The following is a 27,955-nucleotide window of genomic DNA, read 5'->3' on the forward strand; positions in this document are numbered from 1 at the left end:
ACTGGCATTTGTTCTCTTGTCATCCCAGCGAGCTCGAAGAGTGGAACGTAGACTATGTTGGTGAAAGTTTTCAAGTGCCTTGAGGTACCTTCTGTATGTTATCCATGTCTCGCTGCCATATAGCAGGGTGGGGAGGACCACTGCTCGATATACGTGCAGCTTTGCAGATAATTTCATTTCCCTACAGCTGAAGACACGGGTACAGAGTTTGCCAAGGTCTTGAGATGCACATCTGATCCGATGTTGAATCTCTTCATCGATGTCTGCGGTGGTGGACAGGTGGGAGTTGAGATATCGAAAGTGGGTAACATTAGAGGGAGTAGTACTGTTAAGCTGGATGGATGGTGGAGATATGGCTGAACCAGGGACAGGCTGAAAGAGAATCTGAGTCTTACCTACATTCATCTCAAGGCCGAAGTGTGCATATGCATCTGCGAAGGTGTTCAAGATCTCCTGTAGGTCGCGTTTAGTGTGAGTGACAAGGGTGATGCCTTCTGCATACTGAACTTTAGTAACGGAGGCTGCGGACAACTTTGTTCCTGCCTGGAGTCGTCTTATGTTGAAAAGACGCTTCATCCTGTACACGATGTCCACCCCACCGGCTAAATTGGCACTGGCATTAGTAAGGAAGGCAGACAATAAAATGGAAAAGAGAGTTGGTGCCAATACACATCCTTGTTTTACCCCTGTTTGGATGGGGAAGAACTCAGACTGGGTGCCACTGTGCTGGACACTGGCGTTTATGCCATCGTGGATTTGCCTCACAATGGCGATGAATTTTGGTGGGCAGCTTAAACTGCTGAGGGTCCTCCGGAGGGCTTCCCTGTTGACTGAGTCGAAGGCCTTGGTTCGGTCGATTAAGGCCATGTACAGGTCACGCCACTGTTTTCTGAACTTTTCCTGTATCTGACAGGCAGCAAAGATCTTGTCAGTGGTGTTTTGTGATGGTCCAAAGCCACATTGAGATTCTGGGAGGAAGTTTTCCGCCTCAGGAAGAAGTCTGTTTTGGAGGATTTGGGTGATAAACTTGCCCACTACAGACAGCAGCGAGATTCCGCATTAGTTGCTACAGTCTGACCGGTCTCTCTTGTTCATATAAATATCGATGATGGAGACATCTTTAAGATCTTGGGGGATTTCTTCCTTTTCTCATATATTCTCCAGGAGAGAGTGGAGACGGCTGACAAGCAGAGGTCCTCCTGCTTTATACACCGCGGCTGGGATTCCATCATGCCCCGAGGCTTTTTTTTTCATCTGTTTGATGCCAGTAGCTATTTCATCCAGGGATGAAAGATAGCTGAGGTGAGTCAGCTCTGGATGCTGACGGACCTGATGGGTAGTCAGGACATCCAAATCGGTGTTTCGGTTGAGCAGAGAATGGTAGTGCTCTTTCCAGCACTGAAGGATGCCTTCTTTGTCTTTAATTAGGGAGTTACAGAAGGATGAGCGGACAGGACTGCGCCATGAGTGACTGGCCTATAAAATGTTTTAGTGGAATTGAAAAATTGGCGCATCTTGTGTTGATATGCAAGTTTTTGTGGTTCACATGGATTTTTTTTAAGCCAGCTATTCTTTAGATTGCGAAGTTTATGCTGGACCGCCACTTTCTTCTTGCTGAAGGTATCAGCCTTGGCCTGACACTGAGGGTTGTTCTGCCAGTCAGTTTAAGCAGCACATTTATTTATTTATTTTATTTTCTTATTTATTTATTGGGCAACCCCCTACATCCTTGTGTAAGGTGAAGCGCAGAAGCGTTTACAGCGCCCAACAGGGAAGCATGCTAAGTTCATGCTTGCCTTTATGTCTCATGAGTTAAGGGCGTAGAAGCCTGAAGAGTCAGTGGTTTATGTCATCAAGTTATTGGAAGCTCCAACAACTTTCCCTGAATACGAATTCGCAACTTTCGACTTACAACAGGTACCTACTTTACTGCTAGGTGAACAGGGACTAATGGGGGGCTAGGAAGTAAGTCCAAACAACTTCCACCGGCCAGGGAATCGAACCCGTAACATCTCGCTTGCGAGGCAAGAACGGTACCGCTTCTACCACCGGTCCCCCCAGCACGTTTATCATCAACGAGTACATTGATTCCGGGTTATTTTCACCAAACCAGTCCTTGTGTATTCTTTCGTTCTGGCCGAGGGTCTCTCTGTACGTTTTTGTTATGACACTGTCGAGAATATCCCATTCGGTATTGGAATTTGGGTTGTTTGTTGTCGTGTTGTTTATCAGCTCATGTTCGAGCTGCTCTCTGAAAGCATGTGCTTCCACTGGATCCTCCAGACGCTTAGGACCGAATTCAGAACGATGGTTTGAGCCTGGGATTTTTGCTCGGTTCAGGCGTGTGAATCAGGATTCCTCGATTCGAGATTTCCTGCAGTGCATTACCCATATTCAGAAAATCGGCTTGAACCCGGCATCGGGTAATCTGTTGCATTTTCTTTAATTACGAGCAAGGATTCAAACACTGAAAATCCTAGCCAATCACATTTCAGTTACACTATTATGAGAGCGAATCACCATCCAGAGTAATATTTACAAGATTATGGCTGCAACTATAACTCAACGAGTTTTTAGGGAGGAGGAGAAATCTCTCCTTGCACATCATAAGCTACTTTTGGTACTATAATTACAGTCGAATTGTGATTAAATTATAATTATTTATGGTAGTGTTATAATGTGACTGTGTTGTTATATGATAACGAAGAAATTCGTAGAGGAAGAACAATTACATAGAAGTTGTAGATATAATGCGGGACAGGTGTCAGTATTCATAACCAAAGCAGGGCCTAGTAACCTAGATAGGTTTGGTTCGGTTAGGATAGGTTTCTTTCTGTTCTCTTAACCCCACATTTTCCCTGATTAGTAATGTTAAGAAAAGACTTTCCTTTCTTGATATAATAAAATCAAAATGCACTCCGCATTGATTTTAGAGAAATAGTAAATACATCAAAATAGTTTTCCTAGAGAAAAACTCAAAATAAAGAGGCGTCAGCATTCTTTACATTTACCCTCTTGATCTTCAATGACCCTAAGCACGAAAGTGTTGTAACACATTACCGTAAGTCATTCGGTAACTAGAATATTTCTTACCCGGAAACTATTCGTTGCGAAAAATCTCAAAAGCAATCATCAGCTAATGAATGGGAGGTAGAGGTGAATCATAGCCAACAAGTCTGTCAAGTAGATGCTCCATATCATGGAAAATATCAAGGAAACCTCCCTTGCTGAACCTATATAGTTGTCTGAATTGTATGTCATCATAAAAATTGATAAGATTCTGCCATCTACTATGAGTTTTCTCTCTATAAAATTTCCAATTTGACGATATCGCCCAAAAGCGCACTGTCAAAATTCATTTTGACTTGCTCTCTTAAATAACGGATCGACCACTAAACCTGCCTCCATGCTGGACTAGCACAAGGATCGACAAATCCAATCTCAAACCCGGTTTGAAACCTTGTGTTGGCTCAAGCCAGCGCTCTGAATACCAACAATATTCAATCTTCGCTTGATCCTTGGTTTAAATCAACCCAGCGTTCTGAATTCGGGCCTTAGTGTTAAAACCTCTTCTGGAGGCTTACTGCCTCTGCCGTTTTGGGGCGACGTGAAGTGAGAGCTTAACTCTGACTAGCTGATGATCACACACACACGCACACACACACACACACACACACACACATACAGTCATAGTGTGAGCCTGCCACATGACAAGTAAAACAAATTTACTCCAGCTGATATTCCAGTATATTTTCACTCAGACCAAAACCCTATTTTCTGACAGTCTTCAACTGTCAGTAAATAATATGAAAGCGCCTTGTAATCGCTGAAGGATTTTTGTATAATTGTGTTTGACTGGCTACTTTTTCGACCCTAATAATCAAACAAGAACAACTTTAGGGAAGGCGTAATATTGGTCAATATTTTTCAACTCATACTACAAAATCCCTTCATGATTGGTCAAATGCCCTCCTCTACCTGTTAACTTAAGGAATAGACCCAAATATGGTCATAATACAGAAGGGTGTGAAGCAGTGAAACACAACCCCGTGGACTGTTATCACCCGTGGCCACCGTATGCCCCTACGGGTGTACGTTTACGTAATTTATAATTTTATTGGTGCGTGTACATGTGTCACCAATTATATATACATTAACAACACCAAATTATCAATAACCTCTTGAGTACAACGACAGTGTACTCAGGGGACTTAAGTCATCATACTCAAGGGATGTAAACCAGCCGTCCATTATCAAGGTGCGATTTCATATTTTCTAAATCACAGAAAAAACAAAGCCAAACAAAAATGAATAAAAACAACTTGTCTTAGACTCATGGTTGTTGACTGTCAATACCACTATATAATAAACTTGACACATCAGAAATAAAATATATCATAGGTAAAAATAGTCAGTATGAAATACTAGTATGAGGTGGTATAACTGTGGCTGTGACCCGTGTCTCGTACTAAAGGTCTCTGGTCGATACCGTGAGTGGCACTGAGCAGTCTCTTCCTCTTCTCCTTTACCTTCTTCTTCTTCTTCTTCTTCTTCTTCTTCTTCTTCTTCTTCTTCTTCTTCTTCTTCCTCCTCTTCTTCTTCTTCTTCTTCTTCTTCTTCTCCTCTACCCTTTTCTTCTTCTTCTTCCTCCTCTTCTTCTCTACCTTCTTTTTCCTCCTCTTCTTCTCTACCTTCTTTTTCCTCCTCTTCCATTCTTTTTCGAGTATGACGATCATCCAGCTATGATACAATGATATGAGTTATTAAGGATGTTACCTTCATTGGTGAGTTCTGAGGTGACTAACGAGGCCGATACGGGACCAGCAGGGTCATTCACAGATATTGCACATGTAGGGGACTACATGTAATGCGGGAGGGGTGACGGCAGCGTCTTTCTGTCGTTGGCGCTTGTCTGCCTTGGTTTACAGTTGGGCTAACTCGAAAGTATTGACACCAACTCGTGTGGTTTCCTCCAAGGGTTATAGTATGGAGTAATCATCTCCCTGGTGAGGGGGTCGATTTGGCACTTTTTCAGGTTTGTCTTAAGACTATCCTTATACCTTTACAGTTGCTCACCAGCATTACGTTTACTATTCGCAAGGTGACTAAAGTAGCTGCTTTGTCGTCCATGCGGGTAACATGGCCAGTCAAGTATAGTTATTTATGGATAGTGGTAGCCTTGATGCTCCTACAGTTGATGTCAGCGAGAATACTGGCATTTGTTCTCTTGTCTTCCTAGTGAACTCAAAGGATGGAACGTAGACTATGTTGGTGAAATGTTCAAGTGTCTTGATGTACTTCCTGTATGTGACCCATGTCTCGCTGCCCTATAGCAAGGTAGGAAGGACCACTGCTCGATATACGTGCAACTTTGTAGATAAATTTAGCTCCCTATAGCTGAAGACATGGGTACGGAGCCTGCCAAAGGCTTGAGATGCACATCTAATCCGATTTGAATCTTTTCATTGATGTCTGGAGTGGTGGACAGGTGGAAGCCGAGATACACAAAGTGGGTTACATTAGAGAGGGTAGTACCGTTAAGCTGGATGGATGGTGGAGGTGTGGATGAACCAGGGGCAGGCTGAAAGTGAATCTGAGTCTTACTTACATTCACCTCAAGGCCGAAGAGTGCATCTGTATAGGTGTTCAGGATCTCCTGTAGGTTGTAATCAGTGTGAGCGACAAGGGTGAGGTCCTCTGCATACTGAAGCTCAGTAATGGAAGCTGCCGACACCATTCGTCATGCCTGGACTAGTCTTATGTTGAAAAGACCTTTCATCCGGTACTCAATGTTCACCCGGCCGGCTAAATTGGCACTAGCACGAGTAAGGAAGGCAGCCAAGAAAATGGAAAAGAGAGTTGGTGCCAGTATACATCCTTGTTTTACTCCCGTTTGGATGGGGAAGATCTCAGACTGGGTGCCATTGTGCAGGACACTGACGTTCATGCCATCGTGGAGTTGCCTCATAATGGTAATGACCAAGTTGAAAGACTTGGTTAGGTGAAAGAAGGGCATGTACAGGTCACGACGCTGTTCTCTGCACTTTTCCTGTATCTGACGGGCAGCAAAGACCATATCAGTCAATGAGATGCCAGTGTTTGAATTGTGGGTGTTGCCACGAACCCTTGAACTTTTCGGCCTGCCTAAGCAAGCTATTGGTGATAGTGAGGTTGTTTGCAGCTCATTTGCTGAGGAGGAGTAGGCCGTTAGGATTACACTTGCCTAGTCTATTTAACCCTATGGTACCCTGCCAAATATTAGCATCTCTGTCAACTCTGGCATTGAAGTCACCAAGGAGCACAATCTTATCCTCTCTGGGGATAGAGGTTAGCAATCTGTCGAGGTCGGCATAAAAGGCCTCCTTGATATCATCCTATGCATACAATGTTAGTGCATATGCACTTATGAAAAAGGCATGAAGTGAGTGACTTACTGGGACTTGGAGCGTCATGAGGCGCTCGTTGATCCCAACCGGCACTTCAATTAGCCTGACATTCCATACAGCGACCATAAGAGGTTGTATAGTTTGTTTTTGTTTTGATCTGTAATTATAAATGTGTTTTCGACCGCATAAGGATGACCTTAGTGGGTATGGTTGCCCTGTCAGGTTGGTTGTTTAGGCAGGTTATGTTTAGGGCACTTTTTTAGCCTCCTCCCCATGTGGGGTGAACAGAGAGGCTCCTCGAAAGGGCTACTCAGTCTCACAGACAGGACCGAATTGCACTAGGTGAGTTCGCCTGGGAGCATTCAGGTCAGTCCCCGGTGGGAACGGGTGAGGTCACAGGCGACACAACAGTTGATCATGACTATAATATATTCACTAGTATACTACGTAAAGCACAGGAACAAAATATACCATACAGAAAAATTAGGTCAAATAAGAATGAGCCACGTTGGATGACCAAAAAACTTAAACATGACATATGAATAAATAAATGAATTTATAAGAAATTAAGGGGAGGGGAGGAGCAGCTCAGAAATAGGTATAATGAACTATCTAGGAATGTTAAGAAAAATGTAAGGAAGGCAAAGAGGGACTACGAAATTAGGATAGCAAAAGAATCCAAGGCGAATCCCAAGGGATTTTTCCAGGTTTATAGGACAAAGGTCAAGGACAAAGTGGGGCCTTTAAAGTCAGAGAGAGGAGAAGTGATCGATGACAGTGAGGAAATATGCAAAGCGTTAAATAGCTACTTCTTATCAGTTCTCACAGAAGAAAATCATGAGGAAATGCCAGAGGTAGAACTGATATTTAGGGAAATGAAAAAGAGAAACTAAAGAATATCACTATCAGAAAAGAGGATGTTCTTAAGAAGATAAATAAATTAAAGAAGACAAAATCCTCAGGGCTGGATGAAATTTTCCTTCGAGTTTTGAAAGAATGTGAGGAACAGATTAGCGGACCCCCCGTAAATTTATTTACACAGTCATTAGACACTGGAGTTGTGACAGACTTGTGGAAACAGGCAAATGTAGTACCCATATTCAGATAGGGAGACAGAACCTCAGCATCAAATTACCGGCCGATTAGTTTGACATCAGTTGTGGGGAAATTTCTTGAATCAATTATAGCAAATAGCATCCGATGCCATTTGGAGAGAAAAAAATAATCTACGGCTCTCAACATGGATTTACAAATGGAAAATCTTGTCTAACAAATCTGCTCACGTAGTAGATAATGACGAAAATTACGATGTTATTTACTTAGACTTTAGCAAAGCGTTTGACAGAGTACGGCATCAGAGGCTTCTAAGAAAAGTTAAGGCTCATGGTATCGAGGGGAAAATTTTAAATTGGATAGAATCATGGCTCACCGATAGAACACAGAGGGTCAGAGTAGATGGTGTTAAATCTGAGTGGGGCCGTGTAACTAGTGGGGTTCCCCAGGGGTCAGTACTGGGCCCACTTTTGTTCATAATTTACATAAACTATCTAGATACTGGGATCAGCAGTGACATAAGCAAGTTTGTGGATGACACCAAAATAGGGCGGCAGATTAATCCAGGGCAAATGCACTACAGGAGGATTTAAATAAACTGCAGGAGTTGTCAGCAAAATGGCAAATGATATACAACACCAGCAAGTGCAGCGTACTAAATATTGGAAGAACAAATACGTTCAATGTATACAGCCTTGTTAAAGAGACTTAGGGGTACTTGTAAGCCCGGACCTACGGCCTAGAAAACAGTGCATTAATGTTCGAAATAAGGCAAACAGAGTATTAGGTTTTATATCCAGAAGTGTAAGTAATAAGAGTCCGGAGGTTATATTTCAACTATATCTTGCGCTAGTCAGGCCGCACCTTGATTATGCTGTTCAGTTTGGTGCCCTTATTATAGAATGTATATCAATTCACTGGCGTCGGTGCAGCGAAGATTGACGAAAATGATTCCGGGACTTAGAAACCTTCCATATGAAGATGGATTAAAGAAACTAAATTTGCATTCCCTAGAAAGACGAAGAGTGCGGGGAGATATGATAGAAGTATTTAAGTGGGTGAAAGGAATCAATACAGGAGTTATAGATAAAGTTCTTATAATATCCGAGCAGGATAGGACTCGTAGCAACGGATTTAAGTTGGATAAGTTTAGGTTTAGGAGGGAGATAGGAAGGAACTGGTTCACAAATAGGGTGGTAGACGAGTGGAACAAGCTTAGCAACTTTGTAGTAAGTGCTGGAAAGCTGGAAAGTTTTAAAAGGAGGCTAGACAGATTCATGGATGATAGAGAGTGCTAGTAACTCTAAACAGGAGCTGCCATGTACAGGCCAGCCGGACTATTACTTTTTACTTTTTTACTTTTATCCTCTTCACCATTGATCGGCTCGTTAGCCGCTTGGGCGATCGATCACGTCTCTTTTACTTTTCCTTTTCTTTTATCCTCTTCACCAAATGATCGGCTCGTTAGTCGCTTGGGCGATCGGTCACGCCTCTGTTACGCACTGTACTGGGCATGCACCTGCCCCTGAATGTACCTGAACCCGCTCCAGTGTTGGTCGAGTCTTGTCTTGAAAGAGCTCACACTCGGTGCCGTCACAACACTTTCTGGTAGATTTTTCCAAGGGTTCACAACTCTCACCCCGAAAAAGTTTGCCCTCACTGTTTTCTGGACTTGCAGCTTCTTCTATCTTGAGCTAGGCAAGTTCAGGCGCTCCAATCTCTCAGGGTAGCTGAGGTGCATTAGTCCAGGCACCAGTCTGGTGGCCCTCCTTTGAACATTTTAAACCAACTGACAGTCCCTAGCATATCTCGGGGACCAGACGGGGTGACAGTACTCCAGATGGGGAAGCACTTCACTCCTGAAGATCGTTACGAGGGACGGACCGTCTAGATATCTGAACGACCTTCTTATAAGACCCAATAATTTATTTGTCTTTTTCTCGCAATGGCCCGAGAACTTCAGCTCATTGTCAACATACACACCTAGGTCCTTCTCACATTCAGTCTCAAATAGATAGTGCAGTTTCTTCATCCCGTTGGAACATATGATACGCCTCCTTACCATTGGCACGCCCCAGGTGCATCCTTTTACACTTCGTGAGATTGAATCTCAGCAGCCATTTCTTCGACCATTCTTGGAGCTCACAGAGGTCCTTCTGCAGCTCTTCACAGTTCGCTTGGTTCATGATTTCCCGAAATAACTTGGTGTCATCGGCAAGCATTTGTATGGAGGAGTGTACAACGTCAGGCATGTCATTTATGAAACAAACTTACAATAGCGGGCCCAATACACTGCCCTGTGGTACCCTGCTTGTGACAGGTAAGGATGATGCTTTCGTGCCATTAATCACCACACACTGCTTGCGGTCATGCTGACTCCTTATTTTCTTGTTCTTATGTTCTTATGTTCGAGGCGAATTTCGTTCTTCATCTTCCATAACGTCATATGGTCGGCGGCCTGGGGGGGGGGGGTCCAGGGTGGATGCATATAATATTACAGGGTACATGATAAAAGTTTGATATTCTAAAAAAATTTCAAAGGATGAAAAACAGAGAAAACCAGTGTATTTCATTGTGCAATTGGCAAGTTTAAATTTAAATTCTCCAAAGTCTAACTTTCAGCCAGGAAACTGGATGTGGAGAGACAAGTACCTATTTGTTGCTTGAAACTGTTGTGCAGCCTTGCCATCTGTATTATAACTCGTGGCCATATTGATAAATGGAAAACCTCTACACATACATACTTGTATTAACTGATTTACTGTAATATGGTAGCTTGGGGAGAGAGAGAATGATGATAATTATAAACGTTAACAATAATTATTATTTTCTTTAACTATTTTATTTTATTCTTGTATTCCTTCTGCCCCCCCCCCACCCCCTCCAAGTAAATAGTTAGCCCATATGCCTATGATTATTTCATTGCCTTTACACTGATACTGGCAGCAAATGATAAGAGTAGAAATACTATTAAAGAGAGAAAGAAGAGGATTAATAATAATAATTATAATACATTTTTAATAATAATAATTTATATATCATAAAAATAATAATTACATGAGAAGTTCAAGTGCCTAACTGAAAGATAGTGTGCTAGGGGATGAGAAACTCTGGATATATGGTAAGAATATCTTCTAATACAGTGGGGTGGTCTCACCTGGGATAATATAACAAGTCTTCCCTTACTACTGTACTGTTTTCTTCCACTACAGCCAACGGCGTCACATAATAAGCCCCGCCTCCTACACATGGGTTGACTTGGTTTAATTAGACTTTGAGTGAAACATCTTTTATAATATGTAAGTCAAGAATGTTTTACTCATGTTCTTTAAAACGAGAGAGACATTATTAACACTGGACCCAAACATCGCATAAATTACAATGGAGGAAATGACTAGGATCTTTATCTCACTTTATTCATGACCATGATGGTGGTGGTAGTGGTGGTGGTGATGGTGGTGGTAGTGGTGGTGGTGTTGGTGGTTGTTGTGGTGGTGGAGTTGGTAGTAGTGGTTATGGTGGTGGTATTGGTGGTGGTTGTATTGCTGGTCTTGGTAGTGGTGGTGGTGTTGGTGGTTGTTGTGGTGGTGGTGTTGGTAGTAGTGGTTATGGTGGTGGTGTTAGTGGTGGTGGTCGTTTTTATTCGCATCAAGTTTGTAGTATAATAAATATGTGGTCTTCACTTTCTTATTGTTTTGATTACTAAGTAATCCTTTTAGTACGATGTCTACTTATCTATTTTATTCTGGCCACTGACAGATAATTTTATTCAGCTGCCATCTCGTAGTTAAGGTGTTAAATAAAACTTCGCTGCTTCTACAAGATATAGATTTAAACATACCCACAATCCGTTTGCTCATAAATATCCCCTTTCCATAGGAACACCTTACTTAGAACATGTTTTCATCACCCACTCATCCTATTGTAACTTCAGTACTTTCATCTGGCTAGCGCTAGACAATTACACTCAGCTGAGGAAACTCTGTCGATATTGTCAAAGCCTAATTCTGTATTGTAAACTTCCCAACTGATATACACTTTCTGTCCTCACCCCTAGCATCCTGTCTCCCCTATCCTAACATACCCTGTCACCCCGTCCCTCTCCCTCCCTCTCACAACGAATGCATCAAATTCACACTTCAGAGAGAGGATTGACAACGCTGAGTGGTAAACGTAAGAGTGGAGCCAACTCTACTTATATCCCAATCTTAGTCTAGTGGTTACAATATCTTGTAATCTATTGGTAACTTAACCTTGGAGGGCAGTCTACATAGTTGCCAGATCATGCCGATCTTGCCAAATGTGCGGCTTGCATATCTAGCATTCATACGCAAACATAAATTTATTTAATTTAAATTTTTTGCTTCATATACAGATTTGCTTATGAATCCCTAAAGCGATAATTTATATCATATTCAATTTTGCATCGGAAAACCCCATGAGTGTTCATGTAATTATGTAACTGTAGTTTGGATCTATTTAAATTCACCTGTCCCATGACTCATATATTCTAGCAATTTTAATGAAACAATGTAGGCAGGGTCACCACGCAAAAACCTCGAGGCTTTCATGAGGTTGACTTCAATTATTCTATCTCTGACACTGGGTTAGAGACTCTTCAGCGGTCATGGGACAACCTCGAATATTTTTGAAGGTTTTAGTTTGCATATGTTTTCAATGCGTTTTCCGTCACAAAGGACCAGGGCTGGTGTGTGGTAATCTATCAGAGATCTTATATAGCCTAGGTACATTGCTTTAACAATATTTCTAATAATAGCACCATAATGTGGGCTGTACCCCGCCACACATCTAAGAGGTTTCAGTCTGTCAGTACATTGGCGGGTTAGTTGTTGTATGGCAGGTAAGGTACAAGGGACGGAGACACCAAGATATTTAATTGAAGAGACATAGTCAATAGTGTTGTTACCTATCTTGAATTTGGCGGGGTTGCATTTACGGTTACCAGCTTGTTTGTTGAACACCTTAGTTTTCTCAGTGGAGATAATAAGACCGAGGTTCTCATAGGTTGTGTGTACATGGTTCAGGGTGATTTGCATTTCACGATGGGTTTTAGTATGTTCAAGAATATCATTAGCATAGCTGATTGTGGTAGTGCTGGGGCTGTCTCTTAATTAATTTAATAATGCATCTTTAACTTCGTTTTTGTAACCCTGAAACAGTGCAGCAGCCTTTCTGTTGGCGAGATAACCACTTATCCAACGTAAAAGATGGCCCATATATCCTTTTTGGCTAGTTCGTTCAATATAAGTTGTCTATTGGCAGCTTTTAGGTCAAGAAATATAGTTTATCTGTGTCTTTCATTACCATGTACAGTTAAGAATGTTGTGATGCAATTATATGCACTTTTACCATGAGTGAAGCCATTTATGTTAGAGGACATGTGTTCTCTGATTCTATATAAAAGTCTGCTAAGAACCATCCTCTCAAAGGTTTTACACAGGCAGATGGTTAGTGATATGGGACGAAAAGCATCAGGTTGCTCTGGTTTCGGTATTGGTACAACAATACTTTTGGCCCATGGTGTGAGTAGTTGGCTTTCGGCATGACTTACATTGTAAAGTGCCAATAATGAATTGCCCAGCACGCGCCTTAGTAGTCTAACGATATTGTAGGTGACTCCGTCCTCTCCAGGGGCAGTGGACCTACCCCTTGACGAGGGCAGCGTCAAGCTCCCACTCAGTATAATTATGGAACATCATATAATACTCATCGTACAGTTTGCCCAGCATAAAGTTAATGAGATTACTTCTCTCTACAGACAAGCGGGTGACAAGAAGTTTTCGAATCCTGGTTGGTAATATGTCATAGCTAGAGACATGAGCCCACGTTGTTGTTAGCTCATTTGATTTTTGAATCGGGTTTGGATGGGAGACGTGCCTACTATTTTTACCCAAAGATTGTATTTATGTCCCTCCAGGCTTTGCTGAGGGGAGTATGTTGGTTAAGGCTATTGAAATATATTTCCCATGCATTTTTTCGGCGCTCGTTTGCACTTTCCCTGACGGCAGCAAGGGAGGGCTGAAACAACTTTAGTATTTGAGGTGTTAACTTATTGGTGACCCTTACCTACCCTCATGCTATAGCCTTGAGGTTTTTTTCAGTTTGGGGTCATCATATCACTGCTGTGGTCTGTTCCTACGATGGTGACCACATTTTCTCCTTTTTTTTTTGGTAGAGTTATTGTTATTGAAGAATACGTAAGTCCAATCTACAAGATCATCATGGATACTTCGGTAATTGCCAGGCTTGTTATCCTTGTAATAGTAGTAGATAAAGTCTATGAAGTAGGTTTCATGTTCTTGCTTGACAGTGCGTCTACGTCTGTTGAGTTTACCGCCAGTAAGGGTGGCATTAGTTACATTTATTCTAACTTGGATTGGGTTGTGATCACACATAAGAGTTGTGTATTATAGCTTAAAACTAACACACTTGTCTAGAGCCCCGTCATAGATGTGTTTTGGTTCACAATTAACTATATTTTGAACTTCTTCATATGCACTGAGAAATGAGATAAGTCTCCTACCATTGGTGTTCGCGGTGGGGTCACCCAATTTCTTAATTCTAGTGTTCATGTTACCAATTAGGACAGTGGGTTCAGTGTCCATAAAGTCTGGAAGATCTGTGTATTGAAGCTGATCTGAGGGAGCATAGGCGTTTGGCACGTTGAGTGTGGAGTTGCCCAGGTGGTTAGTGATCCCATGGTACTGAAAGATGGCAGTCTTTTTTTTATATATATAAGATGTACTGTACAACCGGTAGTGATTTCTTAACGTACATCAAACATGTGTGAGTAGAAGTAGGATCATAATAAACATAAATTGGGCAGACTGGGTGGGGGCTTACCATTAGGTGTGAGACACTCCTGCAGACACACAATATCGATGTCCTCAGTCACAACTTTGTGGTGTAGGTCAGGGTATCGTTTTCAGAGGGATGAGATGTTCCAACTCATCCTCTTCATCTCTCTGTATCTCTGTCTAGTAGTAACACTGGTCATTATGTACTATATTTGGAAAGAAGTCAGAGATAATATTATAAGATATCACATATTTCTGTTCCCACCTCAGGCAGGAGTGATGGCGATGGTGGGTCATAGTGGCGGTAGTGGTGACAGTGTTGGTGATGACTATGGTGCTGTTAGTGGCTGTGGTTTTGGTGGCGATGGTGACTCTGGTGCTGTTGGTGGTTGTGGTGGTAGTGGCGATAGTGATGATGGTGGCAGTGGTGGTGACGGTGGAGTTGGTGGTGGCTATGGTGCTGTTGGTGATTGTGTTAGTGGTGGCGATGGCTGTGGTGCTGGTGGTAAAGGTGGTGGTACTGGTGGTGGTGGTATTGGGGGTAGTGGTGGTGTTGGTGATGGCGATGGTGGATATGGGTGTTGATGGCGTTGGTGAAGTGTTGGTGTTGATTGAGACGATGGTGGGTGTTGGTGGCAGTGGTGGTGTTGGTGTTGTTGGTTGGTGTTAGTGGCGGTGGTGGTGATGGTGGTGGTATTAGTGGTATTGGTGGTGTTGGTGGGGGTGTTGGTGGTAGTGGTGTGGTGGTGTTGGTGGTGGTGGTGGCGATGGTGGTGTTGGTGGTAATAGAGGTGGTGGTGATGGAGATGGTAATGTTGGTGGTAGTGGTGGTGGTGTTGGCGTTGGTGGTGGCGTTGGTGGTTGTGGTGTTGGTGGAAGTATTGTTGGTGGTGGCGATGGTGGATGTTGATGGTGTTGGTGATGTTGTTGGTGGTGTTGCTGGTGATGATGATGGGTGTTGGTGACAGCGGTGGTGATGGTGGTGGTGTTGGTGGTAGTGTTGGTACTGGTGTTTGTGCAATAATGTCGATTTTTTTTTAGAAAAAATGAATGAAAATTCAGTTTAGACAACAATTTCCCACCCAGCTTTGAGTGCCCGAGTGAGCCTACGTCGGGACATTGCGTCATGGGCACATTGATCTGATTGGTCGAGAGCTGGGCGTCTCATACACAGCTCACGTTCAAACAGTGAAGACTGGTCTGGAGTGTTACAGGGAGGATGTAGAGGGCTTGGCTCATCATGGCGAGATTTAAGTAAGAGTACCTTAGGTATTATCCGTTGCTCAACGATTATTGTGAGGTATGTGGTCTCTTTCAGTGCCGGATTTAGACCTGTGGAGGCCCATGGGCAGCCTCTTTGTGGAGGCCTCCCTCATTATAACTATCCAAGAGGGTGGGGTGGCGAGTGAAGCGAGCCTAAACATCTGGGAGTTCCGGGGGGCGCTGTAAGCCCCCGGGAAAATTTAGAAATTTGAACACTTCTTTGGAGAATTTTGAAGCCATATGCAGTTATATTATATTGAGGAAATTAGAACATTGAGAAATTTTTAATTAACTGTATATTTATTGATAGTGTACAAATTCCCAACACACACACACACACACACAAAAGTGAGACATGACTGGAGTCATTCATATGGTTTCAAGTCGACCAGCCCTGATATAGCTACTACCGCACATGTCAAAAAATTTCAAGAGACTTCACAGAAAAGAATATATTATTAGTTATTACAGAGAGATGATTCTTTGCATTATTCATGAATTTCAAGGAGTAGCTAGCCTAATTTCTATCACGCTTCTTGCTGAACATAGTTTTACGTGATGGTATAGATAAACATGAATTTTAAAGAATGAAAATAAAAATAATACAAATGAATAAACAAATAAATAAAATAATGTAATATGTGGAGGCCCCAGATTGTGGAGGCTTCTGGACAGCTGCCCACTTTGCCCACTCCTGAATCTGGCCCTTGTCTCTTTATCAATTGGGTTAAAGTTTTGAAGTGGTTGTTATTCATAATAACGTTTTAAATAAATGAAAAAGCCGTTAAGAATACGTTTCAGGCTTCCCTCCCTCCCTCTCTGGTTCAGGCTCTGCACTACACTTTCGTACATACTATTTGGTGCCCGAAGTTTGACACTTGATTTGACTTATATTACCCGAAGTTTAAAAAATAAAACAGTTAGATTTTTTAAATAGGAGACCTTCTCCCGGTAGGGGCTAAATCCAAGATGGCCGCCATCCCGCATAGGAAAACATTGAGCCAGCCATAATTTGAGATGCCTGATACACTGAACATGTTATTTTGCGATAAGCCGTCATCTACAACCGGAATTCGTTGCGGCCGCTGTCGCTGAACACCAAAATATCAAAATAATGAAATGACATTACATAACTTGGGAACTAGAAGCAGTAGTAATGATGCGAGTAATCATATTAAGTAATAATTATCATGATCTTTATTGGAGTCAAAAACATGAAAATACATTGAATACAACCATTTTCATACAATCATAAGATCATAACAATGGTTGGACTAGTAATGTAGTCCATGACATCTATAAAATCTTTATGAAATACGTAAGTTATTCAGTCAATGAACATAAACAATTAGCAATAGGGTTTCTTGCCCAGAACCATTGTTTCATAAAAAAAAAATAGTGCAGATACCAGGTGAAAATTTAGACGTGTCAGATATCACTCATTATATGTTAGGAACAGAATATTTAATATGTCCAAATATTAGTGACCGATGCACCCAGACTCCATCCTAACAAGGAAAGTCAGAGGTACAATATTAGATTGTGGGTCTATGAAGTAGGAAGAGGTTAACTGCTTTAGGGGTGTTTCATTTTCTTTTGGTCAAGATCACACAATGAACGCCACCAGACTTGTAGCTTGGTGTGGTTACTTACCACTGCATTCCTGCATTCAAGTCTTCTCACGTAGGTAATAGTTTCAGGCACTTAGAAGGCTTCAGAGAACCCTCCTTATTATCCCATCCCAAATTTGTCGGGAACAACATGCTCCCATTCTGAATGACAAGAAGGGTGACCGTACCATGTCTCACATAGTATGACCTGAAATACCCTCGGATCACACTTGGGGTAAAAGGCAGTTCACCGGGCGCTTTGACAGTGGAACTTCGAGTATGACTCAATCCACAACTCATTAAACGTCGAGACGGTCGGTTTGCACCTTGAGCCTGACCATATTTGAACAAGGAAAAACTCCACTATTTTAATATCTTGCGTACTGGGGACGGGGGACTCAAGGTTGGCTAAATAAGCCAGAGGGTTGCCCACCATGGCACCATGCTTCATGCATATCTTATTAAAGGCATCAACACTGGTTGTAACATGTGCTTTAGCAAACACCTGGCAGAGTGCGACACCTAATTTCTCGGAAAGGATATGTAAAGGTATAAGATGCCGCTTTTGACCCATACCAAAGTGACCCATAACTCCTTGAGACTCTTGTAAGGTAATGAGCGTAGCCCAGCAGCAAAACGGCACTACCAGCGTCGATTGATATCACTACGACACGCTGGAACCGCCTCTCAATAGCTCATTTGGTGTTTGGAAAGATGTAAGCATCCGCCTCCTCCAACCAGCTGCTGAGTTCTGCCTGGTCGGCAGTCTGGACTCCAGGCTGCTCGTAGAGGTGTACCGCAAGAGCTTCATCGTTATGAGTATGCCAATCAGTACCTTGACATCACGCATGACAATGTAACGTGCAAGTCGCTCCAGGTTCAATTTGTTGTATGACGAGGTCCAGAATTTCTCAATGTATGGAGGTAATGGGTTAGTTTTGTCCATCACGGACTCAACGAATATTTGTACCAGACCTTAAGACTACTCTCTCATTCTTCTACCTGCAGCTCATTGTAGCTGTCAAAGATGACGTGCGTTTTTCTCACGATTTGCCGTAGCGAGAGTTTTTACGTGACCCATGGTCATCTACAACGCTCCCCAGAAACGGCCCAACTCTCAGAAAACAGCCAAACCTTTCTCCTAATTTCTCACCTGCCACACACTCTCTGTAAATGTTAAGGAAATAAAGAATAAGAGCATAAATAAGAAAAAGAGAAAGGATGTAAAACTATAAAGAAGGTAAGATTAATAAGGAATGGAAGAATATGATTGATTAAAGACCAAAAAATAAGTAGAAAAAGAAGAAAATAGTAAGAAAAAGGAAATGAAGCTGAAATGAATAGATTAATTATTATGTACTAGCAGGATCGCCGCCCCCCCGGGCGGCTCTTTCGCTAGGCCACAGTAGGACGCCACCCTCCGGGAGGTTCCACATTGTCTCACTGTAGTTCATTAAGGTAGACCACATTTTTTGGTTTTTGCCATTAGCAGCAAATATGTACAGATTTTTGCCAGTTCCCACTCTGGAGCATCCAACATAGAACTGTCCATGAGAGAAGCAAGGAAACACCAGGTTTAGGCTAACCATCTTTAGGGACTGTCCCTGGCTTTTGTAGATGGTCATGGCAAAGCTCACTTTAACCGGGAACTGAAGTCGCTTGAACTCAAATAGCAGGTCAGTGGTGATGAGAGGTATCCTTGGTATAAAACCGTCCTCTCCTTTAGCTTTTCCTGTCAGTATTGTAGCTTCCAGTGCATGTGGCATCATGTTCTTCACCACCAGTCTTGTGCCATTGCAGAGGATTGGTGGTTCAAGATTTCTTAAGAGCATTATAGGAGTTCCAATCTGTAGTAGAAGGTTTGCAAACCGTCCAGCATCCTGATCTCCTTGTAGATGAACTGAATGCGTGCCTTGAGGCACGCATTCAGTTCATCAGCTGGAGTGCTTCGAGGAATGACAGGTTGGGTCTGGCGAACGTCTCCAGCAAAGACCATTGTAATGCCACCCATGAGCTGGTCATTTTCTCGTATGTCTTGCAAGGTCCTGTCCAATGCTTCAAACGCCAACTTGTGAGACATAGTGCATTCATCTCAGACTATGAGGCTGCATTTTTCTAAGAGTTTTGCCTTTGCCGATCCCTTTTTGACGTTGCACACTGGATTCTCATTGTGAGCGAGGTTGAGAGGCGGTTTAAAAGTTGAGTGTGCAGTACGTCCTCTTTCTAGTAGTTTTGCAGCAATGCCTGAGGATGCCACAGCAAGAGCAATTTTCCCGTGATGACGTACTTTGGCCAATAGAAGGTTGATCAGGACTGTTTTTCCTGTCCCGCCAGGTGCATCGAGAAAGATCATACCTCCCTGCTCCGCTTGTATCGCTTGCAAGATCTGTTCATAATCATTTGCTTGATCAGGCACCAGGTGAGGCTCATTTTCTTCAAGAAAATTCACCAGAACTTCAACTGAGTAGTCTGTCTCTCTGAGCAACTCCCTGTTTGCAACTGCTGGTTCTTCTCGGTTTGGGGAAGGCAACCCAAAATTAGTCAGGTTTTTTCCTCATAGCTCCATCACTTTGTCTTCCAGCATGACCAGAGCCCTGTTGAACATGTCATCCATGAACTCAATCTCTTGACCAGGATGTTCTCTTCTTGCTTAATGAAGCAGATCCTCTGAAAGACTTTCTTGGTGGTTTTTCCAGAGCTGGCTTGGGTTGGAAAGTCCACATGTAGCAATCATGATGGCAAACAGGTTCCTCATTCTCATTGGCGATTGAGTAGCTGCTGCCTCTTCTAATGTGTCATTCCAGTAACCATCATCTTCCAGTAGGCCAAGGAGATGGCACGCTTCCTGATAGGTTCTGCAGACTTGTCCATTCACTGTCTTGAGTGCTGCATATGGTGTTGGGCCACGGATGTGGTGCAAAAGTAGTCTCAAACAATAGCATTCAAAGTTGTTGGGGTGAACCGTGTAGACACGTCCCAAAGCATTACCTGGATATCCTTCAACGGTACAGCAAAGTATATATTTTTAGCATTAAACTATTATTATTTTATTGTCTAATCATCACTACATATAACACCATCCATCACCACTACATATAACACCATCCATCATCACTACATATAACATCATCCATCATCACTACAGATCGGTAAAGTAGTTTCCTAGATTCTCGTGCGGACACACAAACAAACAAACACAGATAAACTTCTTTGTTTTATATATATATATATATATATATATATATATATATATATATATATATATATATATATATATATATATATATATATATATATATATATATATATATATATATATATATATATATACAGGTATTTCATGTAGATCCACTATGAAAACGTTGATAAAATAAATCTTGATAAAATCAAACAGGAAAAAGGGAAACAATGGAGCACCTTAGCTTTCGTCTTTATTCAAGACATCTTCAGAGGCAACTGAATTACAAGAACTGAGAGAGGCTTATATACACAGGGTGACCTTACAAAACATGAGGTAAGGTCAAAAACATGACATCCACTAATCCACACACCAACACCACCGCAGACATAAGAGGAGCTTAAAAGAAAAGGCGACATAAGCTGCGACTACATTAGGGCCACAGGTGTAGTACTACATTAGGGCCACAGGTGTAGTACTACATTAGAGCCACAGGTGTAGTACTACATTAGAGCCACAGGTGTAGTACTACATTAGAGCCACAGGTGTAGTACTACATTAGAGCCACAGGTGTAGTACTACATTAGAGCCACAAGTGTAGTACTACATTAGGGCCACAGGTGTAGTACTACATTAGAGCCACAAGTGTAGTACTACATTAGAGCCACAGGTGTAGTACTACATTAGAGCCACAAGTGTAGCAGCAACAGGTGGACTTCATGATGAATCAGAAGGCGTCCATTGTAACGCTGGATTGTAAACATCAACCCTTTGCCACAACACAAGAGTTCCAGGCTAACACGTGGCTTTGTTTGCAGCCAACGTTCGTCTTTCATCCCGACTTGGACTTCGATTTAATCGTAGAGACTTGTACTGTATATTTAAAAGAGAAATAATTTGTGAGAGTAGTTCTATGGGAACTATGATTAATCATTTTCCTTATTTATAAACAAAATATTTGTTTAGTATGCATTAAGAAAGTTAAAGGTGTTGTTAAAAAGGCAGGATATGTGTAGAATGAATTCAGTAATGCTGATGTGGTAGATGTGTGCAAATCTTTGTGGTTTTGCTTGTTAGTTAGAAGTATACCATGAAGTAGCTTATAGGTAATTGAGTTTATCATGGAGAGAGAGTGTGTATTTTTATATTTTCGTTAACCCTCAAAGAAACATGTTTGATTTCAGTATCTTATATTGTTTTAGTTCAATATCCTTCCACTGTCCATAAAACAAAAAAGCAACAACGACAATAAAGAAATAAATCTTGACTCTAATTTTCGGCTACTAATGTCAAACAAAAAATTAAGAGGCGATCTTCTTCAGCCTTTTTCATTGTATTAATAATTACACAAAACATTTACAGTAAGATTTATTTCCACCTGATGGAGGAAGATAGTGATAACATTGTTGTTGTTTTTGTTGTTGTTGTTCTTTTTATTGTTTTTGCTCCACTACATGTACCTTAATCCAATACTTCCTCTACTTCATGTACCTTAATCCAATACTTCCTCTACTTCATGTACCTTAATCCAATACTTCCTCTACTTCATGTACCTTAATCCAATACTTCCTCTACTTCATGTACCTTAATCCAATACTTCCTCTACTTCATGTACCTTAATCCAATACTTCCTCTACTTCATGTACCTTAATCCAATACTTCCTCTACTTCATGTACCTTAATCCAATACTTCCTCTACTTCATGTACCTTAATCCAATACTTCCTCTACTTCATGTACCTTAATCCAATACTTCCTCTACTTCATGTACCTTAATCCAATACTTCCTCTACTTCATGTACCTTAATCCAATACTTCCTCTACTTCATGTACCTTAATCCAATACTTCCTCTACTTCATGTACCTTAATCCAATACTTCCTCTACTTCATGTACCTTTATCCAATACTTCCTCTACTTCATGTTCCTTAATCTAATACTTCCTCTACTTCATGTACCTTAATCCAATACTTCCTCTACTTCATGTACCTTAATCCAATACTTCCTCTACTTCATGTACCTTAATCCAATACTTCCTCTACTTCATGTACCTTAATCCAATACTTCCTCTACTTCATGTACCTTTATCCAATACTTCCTCTACTTCATGTTCCTTAATCCAATACTTCCTCTACTTCATGTACCTTAATCCAATACTTCCTCTACTTCATGTACCTTAATCCAATACTTCATCATTGTACCTTAATCAATACTTCCTCTACTTCGTATGCTTAATCAATACTTCCTCTACTTCATGTATTAATCAATACTTCTCTACTTCATGTACCTTAATCAATACTTCCTCCTTCATGTACCCTTATTCAATACTTCCTCTACTTCATGTACCTTAATCCAATACTTCCTCTACTTCATGTACCTTAATCCAAACTTCCTCTACTTCATGTACCTTAATCCAATACTTCCTCATGTACCTTAATCCAATACCTCCTACTTCATGTTTTTTAATCAATACTTCCTCTACTTCATGTACCTTAATCCAATACTTCCTCTTCATGTACCTTAATCCAATACTTCTCTTATTACCTTAATCTACTCTACTTCATTTACCTTTCCAATACTTCCTCTACTTCATGTTCATACAATCTTCCTCCTTCCTTAATCCAATACTTCCTCTACTTCTGCCTTAATCAATACTTCTCTACTTCATGTACCTTAATCCAATACTTCTCTACTTCATGTTCCTTAATCCAATACTTCCTCTACTTCATGTACCTTAATCCAATACTTCCTCCACTACATGTACCTTAATCCAATACTTCCTCTACTTCATGTACCTTAATCCAATACTTCCTCTACTTCATGTACCTTAATCCAATACTTCCTCTACTTCATGTACCTTAATCCAATACTTCCTCTACTTCATAAATCAATACTTCCTCTACTTCATAATACAATCAATACTTCCTCTACTTCATGTACCTTAATCCAATACTTCCTCTACTTCATGTACCTTAATCCAATACTTCCTCTACTTCATGTACCTTAATCCAATACTTCCTCTACTTCATGTACCTTAATCCAATACTTCCTCTACTTCATGTACCTTTATCCAATACTTCCTCTACTTCATGTACCTTAATCCAATACTTCCTCTACTTCATGTACCTTAATCCAATACTTCCTCTACTTCATGTACCTTAATCCAATACTTCCTCTACTTCATGTACCTTAATCCAATACTTCCTCTACTTCATGTACCTTAATCCAATACTTCCTCTACTTCATGTACCTTAATCCAATACTTCCTCTACTTCATGTACCTTAATCCAATACTTCCTCTACTTCATGTACCTTAATCCAATACTTCCTCTACTTCATGTACCTTAATCCAATACTTCCTCTACTTCATGTACCTTAATCCAATACTTCCTCTACTTCATGTACCTTAATCCAATACTTCCTCTACTTCATGTACCTTAATCCAATACTTCCTCTACTTCATGTACCTTAATCCAATACTTCCTCTACTTCATGTACCTTAATCCAATACTTCCTCTACTTCATGTACCTTAATCCAATACTTCCTCTACTTCATGTACCTTAATCCAATACTTCCTCTACTTCATGTTCCTTAATCCAATACTTCCTCTACTTCATGTACCTTAATCTAATACTTCCTCTACTTCATATACCTTAATCCAATACTTCCTCTACTTCATGTTCCTTAATCTAATACTTCCTCTACTTCATGTACCTTAATCCAATACTTCCTCTACGTCATGTACCTTAATCCAATACTTCCTCTACTTCATGTACCTTAATCCAATACTTCCTCTACTTCATGTACCTTAATCCAATACTTCCTCTACTTCATGTACCTTAATCCAATACTTCCTCTACTTCATGTACCTTAATCCAATACTTCCTCTACTTCATGTACCTTAATCCAATACTTCCTCTACTTCATGTACCTTAATCCAATACTTCCTCTACTTCATGTACCTTAATCCAATACTTCCTCTACTTCATGTACCTTAATCCAATACTTCCTCTACTTCATGTACCTTAATCCAATACTTCCTCTACTTCATGTACCTTAATCCAATACTTCCTCTACTTCATGTACCTTAATCCAATACTTCCTCTACTTCATGTACCTTAATCCAATACTTCCTCTACTTCATGTACCTTAATCCAATACTTCCTCTACTTCATGTACCTTAATCCAATACTTCCTCTACTTCATGTACCTTAATCCAATACTTCCTCTACTTCGTGTACCTTAATCCAATACTTCCTCTACCTTGTTCTTTATCTTCATTTCCACCTTATTTAGTGCTTAACGGTGACAACGGTCTAACAACCCAAAATATTATACTGGGACCTGGTGTTTGGTCACACATACAATAATTAAGAGGAGAATTAACCCGAACATACTCAGCTATTGGTCCCGTAAGGGCAGTTACTTTGTGAAGAGTCCTAAGTTAATTTTTCACTTTATTTATCAAGACACACACACACACACACACACACACACACACGCGCGCGCGCGCGCGCGCACTACTATTTCTACTTTGTTGTCACTCGGAATCGAGGATGACGAGCGTCCAGCTATGATACAATGATATGACTTATTAAATATAAGACCTTCGTTGGTGAGTTCTGAGGTTGACTCGAGAGGCCGATGCGGGACCGGCAGGACTGTCCTCCGATGTGACCCATGTGGAGGGCTACATATAGTGCAGGACAGGCGGCGACAGCGTCTTTCCGGCGCTGGCATATTCTAGTGTGCTGCTCCTCCAAACGGTATTATGTGGAGTGATCGTCTCCCAAGTGAAGGGTTCGATTTGGCATTTTTTCTGGTTTGTCTTAAGACTATCCTTATACCTTTTCAGTTGCCCGCCAGCATTACGTTTACCATTCGTTAGGTGACTGTAAAGTAACTTCTTTGGCACTCGAGTGTCGTCCATGCGGGTAACATGGCCAGTCCAACGTAGTTGTTCATGGATAATGGTAGCTTCAGTACTCCTTCAGTTGGTTTCAACGAGAATACTGACATTTGTTCTCTTGTCTTCCCAGTGAACTCGGAGAATGGAACGTAGACTATGTTTGTGAAAGATATGAAGTGTCTTTAGGTGCCTCCTGTATGTGACCCCATGTCTCACTGCTATTCAACAAGGTGGGGAGGACCACTGCTCAATACACGTGCAGCTTTGTAGATAATTTCAGTTCCCTACAGCTGAAGACACGGGTACGGAGTCTGCCAAAGGCTTGAGATGCATATCTGATCTGATGTTGAATCTGTTCATCGATGTCCGCGGTGGTGGACAGGTGGGAGCCATGATACTGAAAGTAGTTAACATTAGAGAGAGTAGTGCCGTTAACCTGGCAGGCTGAAAGATAATTTGAGTCTTATGTATATTCACCTCAAGGCTGAAGTGTGCATACGCATCTACAGGATCTCCTGCAGGTCGTGTTCCGTGTGAGGGAAGATGGTGAGGTAGTATGCATACTGATGTTGAATAATGGATGCGGCCGACACCTTTGTTCCTGCCTGGAGTCGTCTTATCTTGAAAAGTCCCTTCATCCTGTACTGTATGTCCACTCCGCCGGCTAAATTGGCACTGGCACGTGTAAGGAATCCAGCCAAGAAAATGAAAAAGAAAGTTGGTGCCAGTATACATACTTGTTTTACTCCATTTGGATGCGGAAGAACTCAGACTGGGTGCCATTGTGTAGGACGCTCCTGTTCATGTCATCGTGGAGTTGTCTCACAATGGCGATGAATTTTGCTGGGCAACCAAAACGATAGGGCTTCCCTGCTGACCAAGTTAAAGGCCGTAGTAAGGTCGATGAAGGCCATGTATAAGTCAAGGCGCTGTTGTCTGCACTTTTCTTGTATCAGGCGGGCAGCAAAGATCATGTCAGTGGTGCCACATGATGGCATAAAGCCACACTGAGATTCTAGGAGGAAGTTTACCGCCTCAGGAAAAAGTATGTTTAGAAGGAATCGGACGATAGTGTTTCCAGTTATGGACAGAAGCGAAATCCCGTGGCAGTCGCCACAGTCTGACTGGTCTCCCTTGTTGTTAAAAATATTGATGTTGGAGGCGTCTTTTAGATCTTGGAAGCTTTTCTCCTTCTCACATATATTCTCCAGGAGACATTGGCAACGGCTGGTAGGCAAAGGTTCTCCTGCTTTATATACCTCGGGTGGGATACTGTCAGGCACTGTGGTTTTGCTATTGTTCATCTACTTGATGGCAGTGGCTACCTTATCCCAGGATGGAGGATAGCCGAGGTGGGTTAGCTCTGGGTGCTGAGGGACCTGCTGGGTAGTCAGGACATTCATATCAGTGTTTCGGTTGAGCAGTGAATGGTAGTGCTCTTTCCAGCACTGATGGATGCAAATTTTTTGAGTTTTACACTTATTATTTTTCCACCAATCGTTTTTAGATAGCAAAATTTGCTCTCTGCCATCGCTTTTTATCTGGCGGGAGGTATCAGCTTTGGTCCGAGACTGAGGGTTGTTCTACCAGTCAGTGAAAGCTGCATGTTTACCATTGACTAGTGCATCGTGCCGATTTTCTAGTTTATTTTCATCAAATCAATCCTGGGGTTTTCGTTCGATCTGGCCGAGGGTTCCACTGTAGTTTTTTGTGATGACAGCATCAAGGGTACCCCATTCGGCACTCGGATTTAGGTTGTTTGTTAGTGGGTTGTTTATCAGCCCATCGTCGAGCTGCTATCTGAAACCATGTGCTACCGCGTGATTCTCCAGTCGCTTAGTGTTAAAATCTCTTCTGGAGGTTTGTTGCCTTCTCCGTTATGGGGCGACGTGAAGGGAGTGTTTGGCTCTGACGAGCCGATGATTTGTGTTACATGATCTGAGCCATGCATGGTTCAGGTGATGTGGACATCTAGGTGATCTCATTCACCGACTATGATGTAGTCAATGAGATGCCAATGTCTGGATCGTGGGTGTTGCCAAGACCCCTTGAACTTGTTGGCCTGCCTAATTAAGGTATTGGTGATAGTGAGGCTGTGTTCAGCACACTTGCTGAGAAGGAGTAGATCGTTGGGGTTACACTTGCCCACTCCGTTTCTCCCTATGGTTTCCTGCCATAATTCATCATCTCTGTCAACTCTGGCATTGAAGTCATCAAGAAGCACAACCTTATCTTCTCTGGGGATAAAAGTTAGCACTCTGTCGAGGTTTGCGTAAAGGGCCTCCTTGATGTTATCCTCTGCATCCAGTGTTGGGGTGTATGCATTGATGAAGAAAGTATGACGTGAGTAATTCTCTCTCTCTCTCACACACACACACGCATTGTCTTCAGCCCTAATGGGGCGAGGACATACTCGACACTACTCCCCCTTGGTGGCCGTGGTCTTTTAGGATATGGAGACAGCCGCTAGCCTGGTCTATCGGGACTTCCCCTTCCTCATCTCCTCCTCCCCAGCAGGAGTTATCGACATTAGTATTCATTCTGTAGGATTGATAACAGATCACTAGCATCACAGGCTAGCTTGCAAGGCTTAGAAAAATTAGGGACTCTTAAAATAGGATATGAGCATAATACATTTTCAAGTTTTGAAAAGAATCCTGACACCTTGAAGTCCAACAAAAATATATTACCCTTCTTCAACAAATCAGTAAGGGGTAGTGCCAACTCGGCAAAATTACA

This window comes from Homarus americanus, unplaced genomic scaffold (genome assembly GCF_018991925.1).
Source record: "Homarus americanus isolate GMGI-L3 unplaced genomic scaffold, GMGI_Hamer_2.0 scaffold367, whole genome shotgun sequence".
In the NCBI taxonomy this organism is placed as follows: Eukaryota; Metazoa; Arthropoda; class Malacostraca; order Decapoda; family Nephropidae; genus Homarus; species Homarus americanus.